The 18,309-nt window shown below is 43.3% G+C and overlaps 1 long non-coding RNA gene across 2 annotated transcripts in view; it reads left to right on the forward strand.

Moving 5' to 3' along the window:
- Nucleotides 1–18,309, forward strand: part of LOC106043483 (uncharacterized) — a 162,221-nt gene that overhangs the window by 89,575 nt on the left and 54,337 nt on the right. Inside the window, exon 4 of one of the 2 annotated variants that reach the window (XR_010825210.1) lies at nt 5,694–5,809. The exons of the other annotated variant lie outside the window; for it this stretch is intronic. This is a non-coding gene — a long non-coding RNA (uncharacterized lncRNA). The remainder of the gene's footprint in view (nt 1–5,693; nt 5,810–18,309) is intronic. 2 annotated transcript variants of the gene reach the window in all.

Consider the following 18,309-nt stretch of genomic DNA (forward strand, 5'->3'; position numbering starts at 1 on the left):
TCTCCACTTCAAAGAACAGGAAAAAATCTTCATGATTTCCTGTGTACTCTTTTTTGGTAGCTGTCACAATCCATATATTTTTAACTATTTGTTTAATAAAATCTGTTACTTCTTAGTGACAGAGAAAATCACGTGGCTTAAAAATAACACCATGCCGTATCTGTAGAAGGTTTTCCTTTATCAGATATACAGCACCCAGTAAAGACACGCTGATCAATTTGGCTTTCATTATCCTTACTAAATGGAGAGAAGTTAATTCATTTTCCCTGCAAGACTTTTTAAAATTATTATTCAGTGTGGCTGGACTTAATTCTGTAGATATCCTGGTATTAGTGTGCTTTGAATTTATTAAACATCGGATATTACCCAGTCTGTGCTGAAGGCTTATTGTAAATGTAAGAGTCGTGTTGCCGTAACTGGTTAAGAATATGGAAGAAGCAGTAGCTGTCTGTCAAACCGATGCATTTACAGTAGCAGAAGTGCCCCTGCAATGCTCTGAAATGGTCAAGGTGCTTTTTGGCAGAATCTGGAGGAAGGACGAAAAGAAACGGCAAACATGAACTGTCCTGGGGTGATGCCTGGGGGCAGGCTGGGGCGCTGCCTGCCCTGACGTGCTCCGTGCTGCCACGGGGATGGCAGCGCAGGGGAGGGGGGCTCAAAATGGGCTTTGAAAAGTGTAATCTAGTTCTGAAAAGGCAAACAAAAAGCAGCTACAAAATCTTACCCCACGAGGAGGTGGGGAACTGTGCGATGAGAGGAACAGTTTGGGAAGCGTTCCTCTGCTGTGCTGCTGAGGATGCCTGTGGTGTGACCCAGAGGGCCGGCAGAGGATGCTTGTTGACTTGCCACCCGTGTAATGTTTTAATGTGTTCCAATAAATAACCGTAAAAATATTTTGGCTAGCTCTTTCACTGGTTTTCCAGTAGAAATGGTTTGCTTAGCTTTCAAGCTTTTTCTCTTTTTGATGTTTCTATACATGGAAGAAAGGTATTTTATGTTCGCGAAACACTGGGCATACTGTGCTTCTCCCAAACTCCCTCCTCTTTAAATGAAAAATGGATTTGATATTGATGATGATTGCTCTTTTTTTTTTTTCTTTTTTCTGTTACTTTGGTATTTAGAAATCCCACTGAAGGAAAAATGCCTGATATTAAGAAGGTGAGACTCAGGGATTTGAGGCCACTTCTTATCTCTTCTCTCGTGACCTTGCTTAATGAAATTGGCTCAGTCTGTGCAGGGCCAAGTTCCCTGCCATCAGGTAAGGACTGCTTCCTTTTCCTTGGCCTTATGACTAGCAGGGACAGAGCATCTAGTTCTGTTCACAGAGATCTCTTGCAGCCTTTAGCTGCTATTGTGGTATGAACATGAAGAGCTGACACTAAGCACTGTAGGGTAGCTGAGATGAGATTTTGGATCCCTGCCTGCGATCCTGTTAAAGCTAAGTGGGCATTAGTGCTGTCCACGCAAGCAGGCAGGGTTGAGGCACCAGAAGGACAAACTCTACCGATACAGCGTTGTGTGCTCCCTGTAACATGGCACCCTCCGCTGGAGCCAGTTCACCTTCTGTACGACATCTTACACAAGCAGGACTAAGGCAGGGCAATTAAATGGGATTTCTTAAGTGGCAGCAAAAGAATGTTAATTGATGTGTGAAATATAATTATCCTCCTGGGCTCCTTGGCTTTCTTTTGTTCGTGACTGGTTTTGATTAAACAGCTCTCCTTGCTGGGCCTATTGTATCCATTCACCCACTCTTTTCTTCCTCGAAGCAGGCAATGTCTAAAAAAGGCTGGCTGCTTTTGCATCCCAAATATTTCCCAAGGCAGGAAGAAAAGGGGAGGGGAAGTGCAGGCAAAAATCAGTCATCCTGCTTGGTATGTGGGTCCTTTGCTGAATGCTGTTTTTGGGTTGGAGCCCTGCATCTGGACTCCTGCTCATGCCAGCTGAAAAGGAAACTTCTATTTTGTTTGCTTAAAAGGCAACAAGTCAATGTTTAAAGAGGCAACCTGAGGGGATTTTTCAGGGACTTGACCTGATTGATCTGGAAAATAAGTTAAATGAGGTGTGGCCAAGAACTTCTTAAAGCAATCAAGCGAATACTTTCTTACCAAGATGGTCAGGAAGCGAGAGGGTGGGATACTCTATGTTCTGCTAAGCATTGCCTCTAAATCATTTCCCTTATTTTTGTCCTGGTGGGCTGTCATAATGCCCTCCATATGGGTGATCATGGCCATCAGGGTATGCTATAAGGTAAGTGTCTGGATATTTGTAGAGAATGTTTCTTCTGTATGAACAAATGGCATTGTGAGAACGGGAAGAGGAAACCAGAACTAATGCTCTGCGATGGTTTTCTCCATCCCAGGTCTGTGGATTATTGCTTTTTAAAATTTTACTGAGTACTAGGGTATGGGTAGCAACAAAATGAATTTCCTTTTTCTTTCCCAGTACTAAACTAATATGGTATCAGAGTCAGGATAGGCATTTTAAATATATACACTAATTTTTCATTCCTGAAATTGCACATTCTGATACATATAAACTTATTTTAAGGTCTGCAATGACGTTGATGTTGGTTAGCAATTTGTCATTCTAGATCCATGTGATATGTGTCCAACAAACACACAGCTCCGGAAAGACTTTCTGAGCAAGGGAAGGTCCTGGCATATTCAGAAAAAGGGGGCAGCACAGGACGTTACAGGCTTTAAAACCCTTAGTGATCAGCTGAAGTTCAGGTGTCCCGCAGCCGATGTTCTTTGCACCTCTGAGAGTGCCCGCCTGCTTTGCAGAAGGCAGACGGGTATTTTGTGGTACACTTCATCACTTTGGTCATGTACTTATGCCAAGCTTTGCTACAAAAGCGTGTGACATCCAAGATAGATGCTTCCTTCCTGCAGCAAGATGAGGATTTTGCATGTCCTGCTGTACCCCCCAGGCCCCCAGCAAATACTTGTTAAGACTTGTTCTCCAGACCCCTCACCAGCTTGGTCGCCCTTCTCTGGACTCGCTCGAGCACCTCCATGTCCTTCCTGTAGCGAGGGGCCCAAAACTGAACACAGTACTCGAGGTGCGGCCTCACCAGAGCCGAGTACAGGGGCACAATCACTTCCCTAGCCCTGCTGGCCACACTGCTTCTTATGCAGGCCAGGATGCCGTTGGCCTTCTTGGCCACCTGAGCACACTGCTGGCTCATATTCAGCCGACTATCAACCAATACTCCCAGGTCCCTCTCGGCCAGGCAGCTTTCCAACCACTCATCTCCCAGCCTGTAGCTCTGCTTGGTGTTGTTGCGCCCCAGGTGCAGGACCCTTGGTGTCTGTGTGGGCCAACCTGTCCTCGTCAAACGCTAATTCCTTTTTTTTAATTGCTCACATGTTTTGGACTTCAGAACATTGCTTAGCAACAAGTTCCAGTTTAAATATGTATGTGACGAAAAGATCCTTTCTTTTGTAGTTCGAAGCCTTCTGTTTGTCTTTCACTGGGTAATCCCTAGCTCTTGCTGGGTTAGAACCAGTCGATAACCGTGGCCTAAGAACTTTCCTCATATGGCTGATGGATTCGTAGCTGTTCCTGACCTCTGCTTTTTAAGAGTTCTGTTGTAAGCCCTCCTTAGTCCTGCCTCGTTTCCAGAAGGCTAGTTTGTCTCGTTGCCATTCCTGCGTATCTTTGGTCAACCTCGGGGCTTTTCCTTGTGTGCTTACAATTGTGCTGTCATGTTTTTCTGTTGAGGCAGCTAGAACTGCATGTGGTGGTGAGGATCTTGGAGTTCAGTGGTGGTAAAAATGAAGCTCATTTTTTGGCTTTCTCAGTTGCTGACTTTCCATCTGCTCTTCATCCCTAGCTAAGCATTGATCGGATGTTGCCAGTGACACAAGGACTATTTCTCTGAGATGTGGTGGTTAGTATCACGGGGGTCATCCTGCAGTTCTAGCTCAGATTCAGTTTTCCTGTGTGTGTGGTTTTGCATTGCAGGTATCTGTTCACAAACGCAGACGACTGATTGTTAAAGTTGTGGTTTCATGACACTGGTCAGAATTCAGCGGCTATCAGAGTTCTGCAGCAAAGTGCTCTGAAAACTAAAGGTTGAAGCTGCAGATTGAGTTTACAGAGGGAACTTGAATCCACATACAGTACAATCAAAATGTACAGACTGTTGGGTTATTCTAACATCCCATCTCAGTTCTTTTTTCCATTAGAACACTTCGATTTTTTGCCCCCGTGTGACATGAAAACATGTTTTGGAATGTTTTAAATGTCTGGCAAATGATTTGGTTTTGGATTTTTGCCCACCTATGTTCCTGACCGACATAGGCACTTGTGCAAAATTTGCTCTTGATCTTTTACGGCATTAAGATAATACAGTTGCGGCTTGAACTGTGCATGTTAAAGATGTTTTTTAAAAAAAAAAAGTGAATTGATTTAAAATCCTGAAAGGGCAGAGGCAACTGGAGGATACTGAGGGAGAGACAGGATGAAAGCTGGCTCCAGGAGGGCTGAGAATGCCAGAGGGCAGCAGCAGCTCTGGGTGTTAGACTCAACCCATGGGTTTAAGGCCTGCTTGCCCATATATTTTCTTTTCCAGAGAGCTACTGTGAGTCTTGTCCATTCAAAAGGCCAGTGATTTGGTAAGAAACTGCAGGTGCGCTGCTTCTCTGCAGAGCAGGGACTCACGAATTAAGAAGTGACAAAAGTGCATCCTTAGTGGCAGCAGTGATAAATGACAGCTCCCCCAGAGCCTGGCTGGCAGCATATGGAGCTGTGAACTGGGGATGTGCAGGAATCACTCGCAGGAGCTGGGCTGGGTGCGGGTTTGACTCCTTTCCTGGTGCAGGCCTAAGAGGCAAATGGAGAAATCCTTACTTAGTGGAGCTGTTTGGTGGAGACAGTCACTCAATCCCCTGATACTGCTGCTCTTGTTCTAGCTCATTTAGCACCACAACCCTCCATAAACCAAAGGGAGTACAACATGCCTAATGTAGCGTGAGGAGCGAGGCGGGGTGTGCCCGGCACTGGAGATTTACTGCTACCTGATGGGCCTCGGTGAGCAGCATCCTCCCCCCCGAGCACTGTCACTGCCCTCGCTCCCTATTGCACACATGTACCTAAGTGCACGTAAGCTCTTGAGGATGCACTTTGAGTCTTTGTTTTTCCTCACCAGAAGTGCCAAGATGCATGTCAAATGCCTGGAGCAGCCTCCTTCTTTCATTTTATTATAGTACTCTTATGGCTTTTCTTTGTGTGCATGTGTCTTACTCCTTGCACTGCAAGTGTTTATGTCAAGCAAAGATAATCTTTGGGTGTGCTGGTGCCTGCATACCTTTATTCTTGGAGGGGCTCTTAAAGGGGCATGTCTATTTGCCTTTCTCTCTTTTTCAGGTGTGCAAAAGAATTATTCTGAGGGGGGAACCATCCCCCATGCTGAATGCCATGGTGCTATCCCAGTGATTACAGTTCTGTAGGATCACAGCGGCATCTCTGTTTGCTGTCAGATTTACACAGCTGAGTACTGTTAGTATAAATCAGGTTAATACATAGTGACGTGTATAATGTCAGAGAGGTTGGCACTGTACTTTAAAAAGCAGTCCTTACTGACACGCATTTGAGGTAGTAGAGATGATCAATCTTTTAAACATCCATTATTTGTTTCTTTTATAATTGGGCTAGAATTAAAAACCTCTGTATTTCTGTATATGCAGATTAGATTGCAACTGGTAGAGCACGGTGTTATCTTCAAGTGCTTTATGAGACTGCTACACAGCTTCAGCAGGGACCCACCAGACATGAACTCAGCCAGACGGTCTGAAAGCCACAGGTGAGCACAAGTGGGGGTAAAAAAACCAAAACAACAACAACAACAAAAACCCTTAGCAACAGCCTGATTTTTGCTGCTCTGAGCCGGCCTCATCCTTTCCTGTGTGTGAACGGGCCCCTTTGAAACTTCAGCCTTCCTCAGAGAGCTCCTCTGTGTGTGTGTCCCATGACGAGGAGTGCTGGCTTCCCTCTGGCTGCTCAGTCACATCCGATCACTGGCAGTGTGACCATCTCCTTGGCAGCTTTGCCAGCAGCATCCCCTTTGCTTTCTGCTTTGTAAATCTGCCAGTCGAGGTCTGCACGTGCAAATATTCCTTGTGTCTCGTAAGAAACCTTGTCTCATAACATGTCTCTCACCATGCTAATATTTTGTATTTTGCTCTGAAAGGCGTCTTGGAATACCGTTTGGTGGAAAATTGTTCTGCATAAAAAGCTGCAATGCATTGTACTGTATTTCCTCCTAAACAGCAGAGCCAAATCAGCCTAGTAGCTTGCATTTCCTTTCAAGCAGCTCTAGCTGCTTGGTACCGATTGTCAGTGCCAGACTGAAAGCTTTAACACGGAAATCTAGGCTGAACATTGCTGTGGGGCCAGGACCTTGGTTTGTGACTCATCTCTTTGGAGAAAAACCTGCCTAAAAAGACTAACTCTGAGATGGCCCCGCTTAAGTGACACATGAGAGAGACTCTCAGCCAAAATACAGATCCTGTTTCCACTTGTTGTAGGAACAGGGGAAGTGGATCTGCCTCCAAACAGACCGTGAAACTGGTGCAGGACATTGCAGTATCCTTTTTCCTCTACGTTTGCCTTCGCTCCTACTCATGCCCTTCCTTTAGGACCCTTGTAACCTTTCAAATGGGAAAGGCAAGTGGCTTCCTGTCCTGCATGTTTATGGAGTGAACTGGAGCAGGCTGGGTCTGAGGGAGGCGATGGATTTCCTGGCACTCGCTCAGCCTTGGGTGTCCTGGCCCTCTGCTCAAACAGTTCTCCTGGCCCTACCTCCGTGAGCTCTGCTGCTATGTCCTACGAGGGCTTTGGAAGTCTTTTATAACCCACCAAATGGTGTCTGTTTACAGTGTGATGGGTTCATACGTTTTCTTCAAAACTTGGAGAACTAAATTTCTCTTGATATTTTTTTAACCGGTAATGTTTACATGCTGAAACATAAAGAAGGCTGTGCCTGACTAGAGGGTGTTTGCTGTCACAAAGATTAAATCGGGACCCTCTTACCATCTCCACAGCTGGTGGTAAGTTTTTGGCCTAATTTTATTTGCTTCAGATGAGTCTAAATACTTTGTGATGGAAACACAGGGACTGAGACATGCCTTTCTAGCACTTAAGTATTAAGCTGACAATCTGTTGGTTCGTTATGGGGCTGGGATCCCTTGGGAGCAGCTCTCCGTCTCACAGCAGAACTGACACAAAATCCGATGCAGCTGATTTCCCATGGACAGTCTTCAAATGTTGAAATCTCGGACTTTCTAAGTACGGGGCTGCTATGCATGGACACACTTCCTGCTAATCTCGAGGCATAAACACTCAGCGGCTCCAGACGCTTGAAGAAATAAACACACTGACTCGGTATTAATATTTCATCACAACATGCTAAAGTTAAACCTCACTGATCCAGAGTGACCTGTAACCACTCAAGAAAATGCTTCTTTTTTTTTTCTCTCTCTTTTTTTTAATAATTCAACTTTTTATGGGGAGAAAATAAGAGGAAATGGTCTCCTGCATGGCAGGTTTAGCATGGATAAGCATAGCTGCTTCAGCTGGAAGAAAGCTGCCCATGTGCAGAGATGTGCTTCGGGAAGGTTTGTGAGTTCAAGGAGGACAGCTTTACAGCTTTGCTCCTTGCCTCTGCCACGTAAGGTGAACCAGACACACAAGGCTATGGGGTATAACAGTACACAAGCACTGCACAGCTAAACCAGCCTCTCCTGTGCATATTACCTGATAGCTGCTGTGGGAATGTGATGGAGCCATGAGAAAGCACATTTCACATTGCTTCCATCAGAAAACCCTCCAATCTAGTCAGGGGCAGATGACCTTATTGCTAAAGCCTCCTGTGATCTAACGCTGCTACAACCGTAAGCGTGTTTTCTGTAACCTGTGCCCAGGGAATTTCCAAGCACCAGTCTTTGAACTGGATCTTAATGATCTGGTCTTAAATACACTGAATTTGGTGGGTGCTTTTCTTTTGAATGCAGATGACGATTATTAGATCAGAATTTACTGAGAGGCCAGTGGCAGATCTCCTGTGGTCATTGTGTAGATGAGAGGGACTCACAGCCCACATGGTGACAGAGGTGCAAGAAGTTGGCTTTGTAGTCAGCCAGGCTTGCTTAGCCTGGCTAACCGAGTTTTTTCCCCCCTCTGAGTTGCATGTGTTAAAATAAAATCTAAAAAATAAAAAAAATGTGTTCTATTTAATTTGATTTTAATGAATGTTAAGCACTCTGAGATATGCACGTGAAGGGCGTTATATGTGTCTGTCTCTGATCCACTGAAACAGAAAAAGTACAAGAGAAACAATTCCTATTGAGCTGAGCTAGTGGCAGTCAACACCAGTGACCGCATGAGGCAGTCAAGAGCATCAGAAAACATTGTGAAGGGACACATAAGCAAGACTTAGTAGCTATAGCTGCTCCAGCATTTTATCAAATTTACAAGGGCCTCCGTATAATATACCAGGGAAAAATGTAAAAACTCAAGTGCAGTTTGAACAGTAGCATTCTGATAAACTCAGGATCAGCTGGCTTTGATCGCAGCGCAGTTTGGTGCAGGAGCACCACTTGTGCATTATGAGTGGGGTTGGAGGAAGCTTAAAGCAGCTGTGCTTCTATATTTGCGCACTCTCTGTATTCAAACCTTGGCTTGAGAGCTCAAAGGAAATGAGATGTGTTTTGCATAACCCAGTTGCAATCAGTGGAAGCACCTACTAATCTGCCGGTTCTGTTTCTGACCTTTTCAGGGTCTGTTTCCTTATCAGAAAATTGAAAACATTTTTTAAAAAGCAATGGACTTGTTTATTTGGGGATTTTGTGAGAATTCCAGATACATTAGTGAACAAACAGATTTACACAAGAATTCTCATGAGAGTTTCATTCTCCTGGCCAGAGGAACCTGAGGTAATCAATAGAAGTGTCTTTTTATTAATGGATCTCCAAGATTATTATGTAGACTTCACATTTTGGGGAATACCTATAACAGTGTGTATATATCCTGAAAGCATTAAAAATAAAAGGCATTCCATTACGTTGCATTGGTAATGATAGATTTGTTTAAGTATGGTTCTTCCTGTAAGAGTTGAAATGTAAAATGAGGCCAAGGGTCCTGAAAAACAGAGGATGGGGAAGACCTTGAAAAGTGAAGCTTTAGCATTGAGAATTTTGAATAAATCAGGGTCGTTCACGGAAATCACTACTAAATCCCAAATTACTCTGCCTCTTCTGATCCAAATGTTTGTTTAGTAAGGCTGCAGTACAAGAAATAAATCCTGAATTATAATGACTTAGTCTGTGCGCGCCCTCCCTCCCCCTCAATTTTAGCATCCATCTGGGAATCAGATCTTCATTTTCTCTCTCATTTTCTGCCTTCTTATTCCAGGGCTTAAATAATCAGGCAGATCTGTAGAAAACAAAGAATTCAGTGTATGCAGATTAATAATTGGATGTGAAAAATGGATATCAAATGTTGAGCAAAAAATCTGCAGGGGATTTGGAAGCCTGTTGTGTGTTAGCGAAGCAGGTGCTGAGCGCTGCTCGAGTTATTCTGGAAGCCTGCTCCCTTCCACGTGCTCTGAAAGCATGGAGGCATTTTGCCACCCTCCAGCTACCAGAACTGCTTCTTGCTCTTTTGTTGAATGCACATATAAAAAACAATGAGTTTAGTCCAGTTAATTACTTAATGAGACTACTGTGCAGGTCTGGGTTCTAGCTGTAGTTTCCAGAGGAGAGAAAAAGATTAAAAAAAAAAAAGAAAAAAAAAGTTTCAGCTAAGTATTTGCAAGAGTCACAAGAATGCAGATCCTATCTGTAAAGGACTGTGAAGGTGACCATGCGTGGTTGCCTTCCTTAACGCAGAAGGGACTGTCTTAAAATCCAGGTGGTAGTGAGGAGGGCCCTTCTCTCCTCATTCTGGGCCACCTTCACCCTCTCTCAGCCAGAGCTAAATAGCAGGTTTGCTCACATATGTTCCTCTCTCCTTTGTAAACACAAAATCCCTTAAACAAATAGTGGACATCTTTTTTTTTTTTTGCTCTTCTGTTTATTAGAAGGACTTAGCTAATCCCTGTGTTTATGAGTAGTAGGGTGTGTCAACCTACAGGCCAAGGGAGTTAATGAAATTCATCTGTTCTCTATTTTCCAACAGAATCGGAGGGAGGGGGAATGCCCAGCCAACCTTCAGCATAACGCAGAAATGTGACTAGCGGCGGTGTTTGCAGGCAGAGCCTCAGAAGGGAGTAGTGGCTGGGAGGAGGTGAAGCAGCTGAATGGCAGAACCGAAGGGAAATACTCCCCCTTCAATTAGAGTAATTAAAAAGTAGTAAAAATAAACCACCCAAATCAGAGTCTGGCCAAAACAAAGTCTTAATGTACACTTAGGGTTTAAACCGTCTGCCGGAGGCCACCAGCATGTGTTGCCACAGCCCTCTTGTGTCTGTCCCTGCCATGAAGCAAACACCAGCGCGGGGGCGAGGACGGGGCCGAGGCCCAGCGTCCCTCAGTGCTGCGCCATTCCTGGGCACAGGCCTCAGCGCCCGGCCCCGGTTCTGCACGCCAAAGGTGAGGAGGAGCTGACCCATGAAGGGAATTAAAACCCCTCTGAGAAGGCAGCGAAGCCCCATGTGCTCTTCTGGGAAGTCTGCTCACTCTGTTTTACTGCCGAACGGCTTGTTTTCCCTGGTCTCATTGACTAAGCTCTTCTTGTTTGCTTTTTTCCCGCTTTAGTGTTTTCTGGTTGCCTCCATGGGCTTTTAAATCCCAAGAAGAATTGGCAGAGTGAAATAACTGTTTCATTGGTGATCCCTCCATAGCAATTTTTGTGTCAGCATGGATGTGTTTTGTCACAGGAGCTTTGGTGAAATGTAGTGTGAGCCAGCTGTGTTGCGCTCCTTGTTGTGGTACGGTTCCTAGAAGCCTTGGCCCCAGCTCCAAAAGCGTCTTCATTAAATGTGGACAAGTACTTCTGTGTTGCAAGTACTTGTACTTGCATTGTGTTTTCATGACTTGGAAAGAGAAGGTGGCTGAAGTATGAATTAGGTTCTTAAAATCTGGAACTGGTGATTTAAAATTACATGGAAAAATACAGTAATCTGAATTTTTGGGAGTCCTTGTCTGCAGTCCAGAGACTCTGTGACTAGCAGGTTCAGTCACAGGAATTTTTGGCATTCTGCGTGCTAGGGTCAGTAGATGATAGCTCCTGATTATAATCCCCCCAAATACTTTATGTAATAATAAGCTTGTCCTTTCTAGGGCTGCTGTACAAAAGAGGTCAAAACCTCTAATTGCATTAGACTTTTGCAATTCGAAAGGACTAAGTTATATAATTCTGTAGATATTAAAAGTTTTTGACATTTTAAGCCATTATAAACTCCATTTCCTAATTCCACAAGCAATGAGGCAAATTGACCAGATCTTTGGGGGTACAGAGCACTTGGGGCAGTGGTTGATTTCCATGTGTGGAGGGGTGCAATGCTGGCTTTGTATCTAATGAGATCCACTTACTTTGATTTTTGGTGTTTAACTCTGAATTTTTAGTCATATATAATAGGAAAAGTTGGGTGTTGGGGGAAGAACTTTCTTGAGTATTACACAGTTTGCAGTAGGTCTGTTTTCTCCAGTGAATGTTACACAGATGTTCAGTCTGGTTTCAGCATGCATGAGAGGTAGAGTTGCTCTGCACATGCAGGGATGATAACTCCTGGACAGCCTAGTTCAGGATTGATTATTAATAGAAAAAAAATCAACTGAAGTATTAAATAAGCTCTCGAGGGTTGTCATATTACTATTTCATTTTTTTTCCTTTCCCACCTGTTGCCTGTCTGTCCTCCTGCTTAGTCTGGACTCCTAGGTGCAGGAGCTGCTTGCATATAACCAACCACCTGTACGCAATTCGTTGTTAATGTGGCCACATTTGCAGCCGCCCAAATTTATCACAGCTGCAGTTTAGATAGCTAGAACAGAACACAACTGAGTAATGAGAAATAAATTTATTGTGCACTGGTCATGTTTGAGAATCACCGCTTTAGATGTCTGTATTTTACCAGTAATTAATAAGATTGAGCATGCACTACTCCCACTCAGGCTGAGTACTCTTTCCTATCAGGTGTCTGAAGTGGTGGGTCAGGAATGTGCCAGGGAACAAAATATGAACACATGCCAATGTTTTCAGAAAGTGTACCACATACACACTCTGAGTCTATCTTCTCCTGGCTAGGGTTAGATAAGAAGTAAGTGTAAAATATCAAAACCTTAATGAAACTCTGCTGTATCATACATTAGGAAGCTGAGCCAGTGGGGAGCTGCAGTGTCAGGTATCGTTTGGGTCCCACTATGAAGACGGGACCCAAGCACAGTCCCAGTTTCTGTTACTGTCTGAGGTGAGCCTGTTTTGACTTCTGCTGCTACCAGAGCTTGAAAGCAGCAACTTTCCTTTCTGCAATATGTGCACATACAAATAGAAACAATTTTTATAAGACTTTACAGAAGCATCCAGGTAATCTGCTGCTACGATGTCTGTTTTGTTGTTTTTTTGCTCTGATAGTCGTTCCGGCAGCAAAGGCCAATGTTACATCCAGCAGAAGTAGTTTCCTGCGTATCCATTAGGAGTGGGCTGAAAAGTAGGTCCCGTTTAACCTTGTGGGATGGCCCGAGAAGGCAGTACCATGGCCAAGTCCAGGATGCTGTGTGCTGGGCCCGCTGCAAAAGATAAATAGAAGAATGAAACCCATCTTAATTCTGAAATAAATGCAGATTGAGGCTCTCTAGGAAAATTTGTGAACCTTGTTGGTTTTAAACATGCAGCACTGGTACCTTAATTGCCAGTCGCTACAGCAGTAGTGCAACTTACTGCAAGATATGTTATTAGTATTGTGACTATGGGTGAACTGATGAATTCCACAGAATAAACAAACTGTTGGTGTTTGCTTTTTATGAAAAGATGACCTCTTGCAGCAGTGATGAAGTTGCGTTCATATTACAACATTAGCTTTAGTTTTTGAGCTGACTTTCAAGTCTGTGAGTAGTCTGGTAGGTTCTCTGGCATAGGACAGAGAAGAGGACCAGTTACTGGGAGGGAGGAATGGTACTAGTGCAGATGATAAGGAATCTAAATTAAACCATAAGAGAGAAGAGAAGAAGGACGTTATAATATTTAAAAATGGCAAACTAAATAATATATAATTTACAGAAAATGACAGGGTAATGCTGAGACTATTTTTAAATCAACAGCAAATTAGAATTCAAACCTCTGATAGGTTTAACAGATGGTCTGGATCCTAGAATCCAAAACCCACACACTTTATTTCCCAGTATGTTAAGAACAAAATAATGCTATGCAGCCTTTGCGGAATGTTTTTTGCTATTAAGCTATGTTGAAGATAACTTTTGACCGAGGAGAACTGCATTGGGAGTGGAAAAACAGAATAAGCTGGTTTAGTAAGAAAAAAAACCAACACAACACACTGCTCTGTATGAGCGTGACTGTGAACGTGTTACAGGTTCTAGGTAAGGCAGACAGGAGAATTTGGAAAGTTGTGGCATGTCTGACTGGCCCTGTGTGGTTTAGTTCACTATAGAATAGTGAAAACAAGTGGATGTATCCACCCTGACTTCTGCAGATATTAGAAAATATCTTTTCATGATGTCAACAGAAAAGGGGGAAGTGTTGTGATGTGAATGCTTTCATTCTGGAAAGGGTCATGCAAACAGCCTCAAAACTCTTTGTGGAGATGGGAAGGAGAAAGGTTGGGGTTCCAAGAGGAACACGTTTAGCAGGCAGCAAGCACATACACTTGAAAATCTGGTTATTTTCTGTCTTGTGTTAGTACAGCTGCATTGTTGCTTTCACTTGTGGAGCCAGTGCATGTTGTGTCATTGGTAGTCCAAAAGATCACGTGTGGCGAGAAATGATTAAGATGTAGGCAAAAATAATGTATTTTTTTTCCTCCATTCAAAACAATACTGTTTTGATAAGACATTAAATACTTGCATATTTCTTGGAAGGGAGAGGTTTGTGGTGGGAGAAGCCTTCATAACAATGGATATGTAAGATCCATGTTTGATTTCTTCCTCTGCTTCAGGGAAAGCAATGCTTTCTCATGGGAGAATGCTTCAGCCACTGCTTGGTGGAAAATGCTGTGTGTCTCACTTACTGGCACTTGGATTTTATTTATAGGGAGGGCAAAACTCATTCTCTAAAATAAGCTTAGGACACTTACCTGGTAAGTGGGATACCTGGACTGCTGTTCTTATTACATAGAATATTTGTTGATGCAAGGATGCAAGATCCTACAAGAAAGACTGAGAACTTCCCATACTAAACACCCATTAATGCAGGAGACGGTACAGTCCTGGGTGGTGAGAGTTGTCAGTTCACGTTCCTTTCGGTAGACAAGCCAGATGTCTCCTGTGTTTCATCTTAACCTAGCAGGGACTTCTTTGATAGAGATTGGTGTCACAATCTTCTCAATCTCTTCTCCACAATCTCTTCTCCGATTCTTCCCAGTCTCTTCTCCGTTATGTTTCTGAGCGTAGCCCTAAAAATTCTTCCATGCTAATTTGTCATGAATTTATAAGCTTTGGAACTTTTCCATTTTTTATTTTACCAAAAGTGCTAAATGCCCAAAGCATGACTTAAATATCATACAGTCTTACCTACATTGTTAACTATAGTGTGATGATGCTGGGAGTCGCTTTGGAAAAAAGGAGAACTTGTGTGTTACTGACGGCGGAAATGGCACTAACAGGAAGAGCCCGCGTGTGCTCAGCTCAACCGTAGCTGCTCGCAGGAGAAGGTCTGCGCTGCAGAAAGGCTTGCCTTGCCTCGGCGCTGCTGATAAAAACAGGCGAGTGCTGTCTACACTGAGATTTACGTTATCTGTGACTAGGTGATAGCATGGCTGAGCAAAACCCGGCTTTCAGGATGACCCTCAGTGACTGAACACACAACACCGTTGTGTAAATGAAAAGTTACCACAAACTGTTTTCATCCAGGCTATGTTGGTTTATTTGAACCATTTAGCAAATAATAGTTTGTAGGGAGGATCTGTGATTACTAAAGGAAGATTCATAAAGTGAGCCTGTATCTAGCAAACGCTGCTCAAGCAGATGACTGATACGTTAAGTTGCCTTTCCACTGCACTGAGCTGTCTCCACAGCTGGAAAGGCAAAAAGGACGTGTGTAATTTTGTGACTACAGGTCTCTGGTGAGTTTTGTGAGCACTTTTTGGCAGATGCGGTCGTGCTTTCATTGGCCAGGTTAGTTACACTTTGTTGTTGTTGTTGCTGACCATGACCTACAGCCTGCGTAATTTGGAGAGGGCACTAGTGAAGATGTGTTAAGCTGTGTAAAAGTTGTCACACTGAACGGTTAGGGTGTTCTCTGGTATCCGGATTTGGTGCAGGAAGAAAAGCAAACTCTGTAGTGTTTCAGAGCTTTTGTCCTTGTTAAAGCTAGTTGGTATCTGGTAAAAGGAAAGTCTTGGTTTTGAAATCAAGTTGTTCATTGAATTTCAAGCTTTTTCCATGAGCTAGTGTTTTTGATGACATTTTTCTCAGAAAAGGTATCTCAAGTAAGGTAGAATTTTTAATCCAAATGAGAGAGAGATAATAGCCTAATTGATTGGATATTGAGTCAGGCAGAACAAAGAGACGATCCTAAGTCTCTGTATCCTTGGAAAACGCTCTGCCCACCAGGTTATGCGTTATCTTGTCTGCAGCTCTTAAGGAAAAAATGCAGAATGTCCTTTGCTGCATGGCAAAACTGTTTTGATATAGATATATTTTTCTTTTATTCTCTATTTTCTGCAGGACATGAAAACTGTTTGCAGCCCATCTTTATTTTTTCCTTCTTTTGGCACTCTCGACACCCTTTTCCTGGAAATGAATTTGAGAACCAGAAATATGGGTGTTTTGCTGGGTGGAAGAAGCATGTGTGTAGGCTTTGTGCGCTCCCTAGGTAAACAGCTACAAATTCTTATTTATTTTAGCGTACACAAAAGGTGCCAGGAGCCAGAAATTTTGTTTGTCTGTGCTGGACACGGTTTGAGTAGCAGCAGCACATTCCTTCCTCAGCTTCCTCATGATATGACTACTTTGTTGTTTTTTTGTGTTGGTTAAAAAGGAGTTTTTCATTCACAGGTGAGTGTCTAAAGCTTACTTGTTGACATATTTGCTGAAAAGAATCCTAGTGTACACATTTTAGTGACCGCCTGACTGGCACCACCACGTTATTTCACCTATCACCCTCTGAATCAGTAAATAAGAAATTACGAGTTGCCTCAGCAAATCTGATCCATGAGCCTTCTCGTCCAATATCCTGCCTCCATCGGTAGCCAGCCTGGATACTTCAGAAGGAACCCTACACGATACCCCGTAACTGTGGAATTGCATTTTGCACATGAGGTATTTTTATCTCAGGCAGTTAATACTTGGCATGGACCCAACCGTATTTTTATCTTTTTGTTGTAACTTATTGTTTTGATTATCAGTGCCAATGACTAATCCCTTTTGGATCTTTATAAATACTTATCTCAGTGATATTTCATATGAGGCAATCGGCTCCATAACTTGGTCATGGACTGCTTAGGAAAAATAATTTCTTTTTATTGGTTTTGAATTTGTTTTCATTCATCTTTACCTGATGTTCCTTTGTTTCTGTGTTATAAGGGTAAAAAAGAACACATGCGCTGTGCTCTGCTGCTCACTCTTCCTGATCTTCTCACTAAATCAAATCTTTTTGCCAATGTCATATGGAAGTCTTTCCCTGAATGTAAAACCTTTCCTTGTCCATTCTTAGGCTGCTTATTTCCGCTACATCTGGTTTTGAAATGGAGTGAGGAGTGAACATAGCCATCCAAGGAAGGGTGTGCCATCGATTTACTGAGTGTTATTAATATCGTTATTTGCAGATTGTTCCAAAAATTGACTTAATTTCAAAATACTAGTGAAGTGGGTGTGTGGGGAGCAGAATGTGAATTTCAAATATTATGAAATTAATTAGAGATCTTTTTCAGCACTACATTAGTAACCTCTATTTGGATTGGCACCTCAGCTCGGTATTACCAGAGAAATCATTTACTTCTCCCAATGGTGAGCTGGATGCAAGGAGGTATTATGGCAGAAATTAGTCAGAAATAATTGCAGAGACAAAAATAATTCCTTCTCGGCCTGTGAAGATGCAAAAAACCGTGGACTGGATCTTAGCTGGTATGTCGCGGCTGGCGCGGTGCCATTTTACACCAGTGAGGGCGCGGGCCCTTTACCTCAGCGATCCTCCCCGGGGAGGTGGCCAGTCGCACACGCTGGTGGCTTTGGTTAGTGACAGAAACCTGGCTGCTCCTCCGGCCGGGGGGAATGTGGGATTCGTGAAACTTTAGGAGGGTTGTGGCGATAGTTGCCCTGAGATTGCTGATTCCATTCCTGCTTTTTGTTTTGTTTTAGTTGGCTTGCTCGGATTGTTTTCACTCTTTGCCAGGTGCAGAGTTGAATGGCAGGCCACACTCAAAAGCTCTTCTTTCACAAATCCACCCACGCTACAGATTTCTGTGTTCATCACGTTCTGTGACATGTAGCTCTTGGAAATATGCAACTTGGAAATAATATCTTTGAGTCTGAGTGTGCTTGGACTAGTACAAGATAGATTTGAAACTGTCCAGAGAGGGCAGGAAGAGAAAACTGTAGGAAAATAACTAAATAACTAGGAACCTTAGAGTCCCTTAGAGCAGGACTGAGCTGGAACGTTAGATCCAAACCCTGTGAATTCAGAAGATTCAGACCCAAATATCAGAGACCATGCTCATATTTAAATAAAGATGAGCCGCGGTGCCAAATAAAGATATCTTCTGGGATTTCAATCAGCTTTTGAGTTCCCCACAACTATGCATCGTGGTCCTGGCGCCCAGTTGTGTGTGCTTGCTCTTGTCTAGCTGCCTTACCCTCCAACCCTTAAGTTTTGTTATATATGTGCTTCCAGTGATGCCTTTCTGTCTGCACTCAGCAGTCAAACCCAATTCACAATATCCAGTGCAGGGTGGAGTTCCCATCTGAGTTTGTCAAAAATGTACACAGTGAGCTGAAGTTGATTTTCTACCAAGAAATACTTTGGTGATAAAGGAAACAAAAGAAGAGCTGACTGCCTTCTATTTGGGTTAATGAAAATCTGACTAACTGCCCAAGTTTGGGATGGTTCTCTGGACCCCTGTGGGACCTGATCTCTCCTGCGGTTATTTTCACCAGGCTGAGTTCATTGACTTCACAGCAACTTGCTTAGAATTTG

This window comes from Anser cygnoides, chromosome 16 (assembly GCF_040182565.1).
Source record: "Anser cygnoides isolate HZ-2024a breed goose chromosome 16, Taihu_goose_T2T_genome, whole genome shotgun sequence".
Lineage (NCBI taxonomy): Eukaryota > Metazoa > Chordata > Aves > Anseriformes > Anatidae > Anser > Anser cygnoides.